This window comes from Ixodes scapularis, unplaced genomic scaffold, assembly GCF_016920785.2.
Source record: "Ixodes scapularis isolate PalLabHiFi unplaced genomic scaffold, ASM1692078v2 PGA_scaffold3__209_contigs__length_174095766, whole genome shotgun sequence".
Taxonomy (NCBI): domain Eukaryota; kingdom Metazoa; phylum Arthropoda; class Arachnida; order Ixodida; family Ixodidae; genus Ixodes; species Ixodes scapularis.
The window spans coordinates 79,662,286-79,668,658 of NW_024609868.1; positions in this window are offsets into that span (position 1 = coordinate 79,662,286).

The window sequence follows — 6,373 nt, forward strand, 5'->3', positions numbered from 1 at the left end:
GCCAAGTTGAGCGAGACAGCGTGGAAGACCGTCAGTAGTGCTGGACAATCGGTCGGTCCAGGACAGGGCGAGTGCACGGGGCTCAGAGGGACGCCGAGGATTCGCCGTCGGTGTGATGTCCCGAACGTCGTCGATCCAGTAGGAGCAGATTTCAGCCCGAGGCTGTCAAAGTGAGAGTCACTGCACCGTCGGTGGTTACGAAGCGTGAAGCGGAACGGAATGGCACCTGCTAGCTTGCTGACTTTTCTTCTTGCTGGACTGTCTCAAGGTAAGAATTCCCTCAAATACCATTTTGTAAGGCAATTTTGGTTCGGGGGCGCTCCTCGTGAGGTTGCGTCACAGTGCAGCCGAGTTGCAGGTTCTGGATTTGGGATAACGAGGCAAGGATCAGTTGTTACATTTCTGAAAGAAAAGTTTCTTGCAGAGCAGTTGTTGCCTTGAGAATTGCATCACATGCGAAAGAGAGTACCGTAGAGCGAAAGGTAATACTGACCCATAAAGGCAGCGTGAACTTGGAAACAGGTCGTCGGTCGTGCGCGAGTTGCGCTGACCTTGGAGCTCGACGAAAGCTTTCACCACTACGATCTTAGAATGCTTCGGCGCTTTCGCAAAACGTTTGTGAAACCTGCAGCTGGTATCTATTAACCTTAGAACTGATATGGTCCTTTTCATTAAATTGTAGAGGATTAAACCTGCAACCGTTGTATATTTTTGGTGTGACATAAGTTTATGATCTTGCTCCCTATTATACTTATCAATTGCCAGTTTCGAAGCGTTCTTCAACTCACATACAAAAATCCCATTTTCTTTTGTTATGATTTCTTAAAAAACGAAACATGACTCATAGTTTTCCAATCCGCGCAAGAGTAGTTTACGCGATTCCAAGTCCCAGCGATAATACTTATACTCAGTTTCACTTTAAGAGCGAGCGTAGCAGAAGTTACAAGAGCGAGCTCCGGTCTTTCAGCGTCCCTAACAAGCACGCACGCTCGTGCAGTGCAAGCATTGTTTAGGGCCACATGCCCGCGCTTGTAGCTTCGACCTCGCTCGAAGTTAAAGTGAAACGGTGTATAATTTTACTGGTTGACTCGTTGCCTTTACTTGTAACGACCAGAAGCATCTAGGGTAAGTCGAGGGACATTAAAAAACTCAGAGCTACTTTATCTTAATACACATCTGTTTCGCGCCAACTGTTTTTTTTTTTTTTTTTATGAGTTACAGTTTGGATTGTTTCTTCTCGGCACCGATTTGGAAACATCAAAATTTACCCAGAGTGAAGAAAACAACACAGGAAGGCGCGTCAGAGCAACCGCCATAATTTCTTTTGGAAAAAGCACGGGTATACCAGCGCGAGCACACGCGTTCGTTTCTGGTGGATTTCCCGGGAGCGCGCGTCGCGTTCATCGAAAGTCCCTCTCAAGGTCAATGCCACAGGTCATCCGTGAACCGTACACCGACGATAACGTTCCCAAACTAGTTACCAACGCTCGTTCTCTGTCCACTTCGTGCATTGGCTCAGAGTCTTCGCCACGATTTCGGTTCGAACGACCGCGCGCTCTTTATTCTGGATGCTGGCGGTTTTCAAGACTCCCGCCACTCTTCCTGTAGAAGGGCTCTGCCGCCTGACAGCCGGGAAGAAGCGCGGAGGTGGCTTTCTTCATTTTTCGGCCACTCAACTTTGCTGCGCGGAGAGTTTGAACCGTTTCTGCGACCGATACCTCCGGCATTCCGTTCTCCCTCTTTCTCTCTCTTCCTCTCATTCTATGCAGGTCGTTTGAACTTGGAAGATTTTTTTTCCTTGCATTTAGTTTCTGGATTTAAAGTCCCGCGCACGGTGAAAGTGGAGACCGTAAAACTGCAGATGTTCGACGCTCTTCAATATACTTTGGACAGAAGTATCTGTATGAATGCGGCTAATGATGTTTGTTTTTTATATCTTAAAGTTCTGGTTTGGACGTTATCCTAACAATCTAGACGGCTTTACGACGACTGGTAGCTTGAGAATCGTAAAAAAGCAACCATCGTGGTGTGAGTTATATCCCTGTAATGCTAGTTTAATGGAGAAATAAACTATTACTGGTTTACTTCTAAAAAAAAAAAACTAAGAAGCTAGCACATCCCCGTTTCCAGTCCTATCGAGTTTTGTATTATTCATACATTAAAAAGCAACTAGAAGAAAACCTGGCTCTTCATCTTCTTTTCCTTAGAAGCGTTGTATCGTCCCTGAAGTCTAAAACCGATTCACTGCAGACAAGCCTCCTTTACTCGACTACTTGTAATGCATTTATAAACTTCTTTTTTTTTCTTTTCGGGCGCGTTTTATTTATAGAGTGGTACTACAACAATTTTTACTTAATTTTTTGTTAGTTATTATCTGTTATTTGTTTAAAGGGGCGCAGTTTACGACCTGAATCTTTCAAAAGGACCGACATGCAGTTATCAAACGTCGCATCTATGACCATATTTGCCTTGTAAAAAAATACTTTTTCTTTGACAAGGAAATTCATTCCTATTTGGCAGCTCGATCTTATGAGGTATCTGCGGAAAGAATTCCGCGGTCCCGCACTAAGAGAGGGGCTGCTTCCACCCTTCATTTGATCGCGCTTCAAGGCCTCCCGACGTAACCACTCCTGCTATTTCTTTAAGTAAGGTCCCAGTGACTGGGGATGGTTTCCGCCCTGCCTCTAATACCCACTCTTGAAGGCACTGGGATGCTGTGGTTTGCGAAGCCCCGTGATGCATGATGGCACGGTGGAGGGTACAGGGAAACGTCAAAACACAGACCTGCAATGCATACCGAAGATCCGGCGTTTGATAACCTTGAAAACGCTCTCTATTGAAGACATTCGATGTTGGGTCTTGCACAGTTGAGTATCGCACTGGTGGCTGCTCACACGAAGGCTGTATAAGGTGGTATATGACCTTTCGCATTTTTAGTTCACTTAAGAGTTTTTTGCGCCTGGTAAACACGTATGTCCCTGCAAACACGCAATAACGAAAAGTTGAATATGTGGTATGGCGTTTAGACAGCTGGAAGGTGGTCTGCGTGTCTTCGTTGTAGATAGGCAATTTGGCCCGTGCAGTAAGGCTCTGAACGTCAGTCATGTGGAACATAATTGCCGTGTGCATAACTACAGTATGTGCTGATGAGCGCTGCCATTATTGTTTTCTCTCTTTTCAATGCTACATCGTTTATACTTGAGTACTTCGTCATTTCAACGTACCTTTGTCTCATATCATGGGTCGTGAATACAAGCATTATTTGTTGTGCGTTTGTGTGTGTGTGTGTGGAGTTTTACACGTTTAGAAATTGTAGATGGCTAATCATTACTTCACACCGTTATTTTGCCTTCGCGCTGAACTTCGACAATTAATTTTACCACATATCGCTCTCCAAATAATAAAGTAGAAAAGGTGTGCAAAAAGTACACGAACGACAGTTTTTAACAGACCTCATTAAAGCACCGGACATTCAATTCGAACTTCTCATTCGTCCATAGGACCGTCTGTTGAAACATTTGGAGGTAACCCCAAGCTACCTCTTCCGTGTACTAGAGCTATTTCTTTCATCGATGCTGCCTGTTTCGATGCCGTCATCTCTGAAGACGGTTTTCTCCAACCTTCGACAGACAGCGCACGGGTTCATATTTTCTGTGGTACGCTTCTGAGAGCACTGTCCCTACAAGATGCTCAACTACTGACAGGGTTAGAACGGCGGGGAGTCTCTTGGCCGACTTCCAGCACGCGCTCGTGACCCTCTGCTGTGCATCGGCTGCGTGCGCACGCTGGAGGCTCACGAGACGCCGAAGTCTTACCGAGGCCGGGAAGGTTGCACTGGAGCTGGAACCACTGAAAGAACTTCCATGCCGTTAACAGGCTGCTAAAACCGGCCATCTTGACGATGTGGAATGCACGTAGGAAAATAAATCTGGAAGCTCGCCTTCAGCGCGCACTAAGCTCGCTCGGTTAGGCGTTACTTTAGGTTAGACAGATTGCCTGGAGTGGACATCGCGCATGGCAGTGACGGATAATCTCCTCACTTTCTCATTCGAGTATTTATGCTAGCGTTCTCTCCGCGCGTACTGCCACGATGGTGCACGGTATTCTCTCGCCTTTGTCTTCTGCATCTAGGAGCGTGCAATTCAATGGCCCATAATGACCTTGTCGCTCTCCCGCTTTATTTTTACGATCGCCGTGCTCCCCACGTGCTCCCCTCGTCCGGTACGGCACCGTGCGTCGACGCGATCTCCGAAGAATAATTGCTTCGCTTTCGGCAAAGAAGAAAAGCGCCGCCGCTCCAGCACCGAGAGCTTCGGCATAGTTTCGTAGGTGTAAGAGAACTAAGCAACGTGGGTTTCGGAGAAAGGCAGTCGGGACCAGGTCAGAGCACCGGCAGTGGCGTGCCGGTCAGACCCACCATCCGACAGTGTTCTTCGAACCTAACCCAACAACGGCCTGCTAAGGTGCCCGTCCTTCACTCCGACGTCCCGCCCCCTTTGAACCGGCCTTGAAGCTAAAATCAGCGCAGGAAGCAATTTGGGGGGAAGGGGGGGGGGGGGGGGGTCTGCAGCTACGTGGGACGGGTCTCTGACAGTGCTTGTCGAAACGAAAGGGAAATTACAGCTTCTCGGTTGGCAGACTGGGTAAACTTGGTTTTCAATATTTGCATGCGGTTCGATAATCTTTAGACAGCTTGAGTGGTCTGTACTCTGCGTCAGCTTTCCACAATGCTCCGATGCTGTCAGAGCGGCTTGCGCGATCTCGTGGCTTCGTTTGGCGTCTCCTGATAGCGCTTGAGACGCAAGACGTGCTCGCGCAGCAGTGCGGGACTGAAGCACTATGGAAACTACGCTCGCCTTGACAACGTTGCGCGGAAATATTTTGGTCCTGTAGCGGTTACAAGGCAAAAGTCATCATTACCACTTCTACTTTTTTTTTTTTTTTGTTTGGCATTGTATGTATTGTCAATTCTTTCCAAGCATGCGCCGGGGTTCAACGACTGGGCGGTAGTAAAAGCTCGATGATGTACTTTATAATAATCGGAAGAACATGCAACAGACGAGATACATTTCTGCTATTCCATTTAGTTCTACTTCTTCTACCATCTTGCGGAGTCATTGGGATGGCGTAGGGCTGTGGCACCTTATAGTGGTCCGTGAGCTTCAGTGGAACCCCCAGGCAGCTGTAACACCTCCATTGTACGGAGTAAACCCCCATTGACATGTGTCTTCTGGCTGCTTTGTTATTTGCCATGGTTGTTCGTCTTCGGAACTCTAAGAGAGCGACATGACTTATAAAAGTTCTTAGAGTAACAACACATCCACCCAAACAATGTTACTGAATGCCAGAATAGGATAAGCTAGCGCAAAGCACCTTGTATATCAACGACGCGCAACAGTATCGAGGGTGTTCATTAAAAGTTTTTCGCCACTACGATCTGCACGCTTGAAACTGTATACAGCGAGAAAAATGCTTTACGCACGAGAACACGCGCAGTGAGAGAACTTTCTAAGGCTCCTCCAACTCTACACGTTCTCACTCACAAAAAAAGAGTAGCATAAGTCGTAATGTTTTCGTTTTTATTGTAAATTTATTACTTTTATTATATTATCATACAAGAATTATAAACAATATGCGCCGCAAAACGGGGATCCCGCTAGCAAAGCGTAGCCCTAGAACACGGTCTACTAAGAGTCTCTATTGTTTAAAAAATAATATACCAAGTAGCCAGTATCTCGATTTTAAAGTAATTCTTCTTTGAGCCTACCATTTATTCGAGTAGCCGTCTTCTCTCACGTTTTAATTTACTCTAATTATTTGACTATGATTCCCAGAGTTCGCTAGCTCTGCAACGCTCGTGTTGTATGTCGGTTTTCTTGTCGACATCCGGCAACGTAGCTTGTCCTTGACCACGATTCGAGAAGGAAACGTGACTCGCCGTGCTTAAATACCCTACTTCAAATGTGTATTGCGGATGTAGAATGTCTGTTTGGCACGCTTATCTCAGAAAAATCCCCACACACTTCAGGCGGGTATTAGGAAAATAATAGTAAGAATATTTGATGTTATCGATGTCGGTACAGCGTGGACAAAGAACGGGACCTACTTCTAACTTCGAGTGCCACAGTCAATCGTATAATGACGTAGTACCTTTGTTTATAATTTTTTTTCTTATGATCCATGTGGTGATTATCACGCCCATTTTTAGTCTTCGTATTAGTATGCACGTTGCTTCTCGAGCCACTTAATCTGAAAGATAATTTTTTTTTTTTCAGCAAATCTAATCTTATGTGTTGAATCCCTCTTCGGCTTTGACACCTCATCCCTCCATCCTGATATTACTCTTTTGCGACGTGTCCTTTTCTTCTACTTA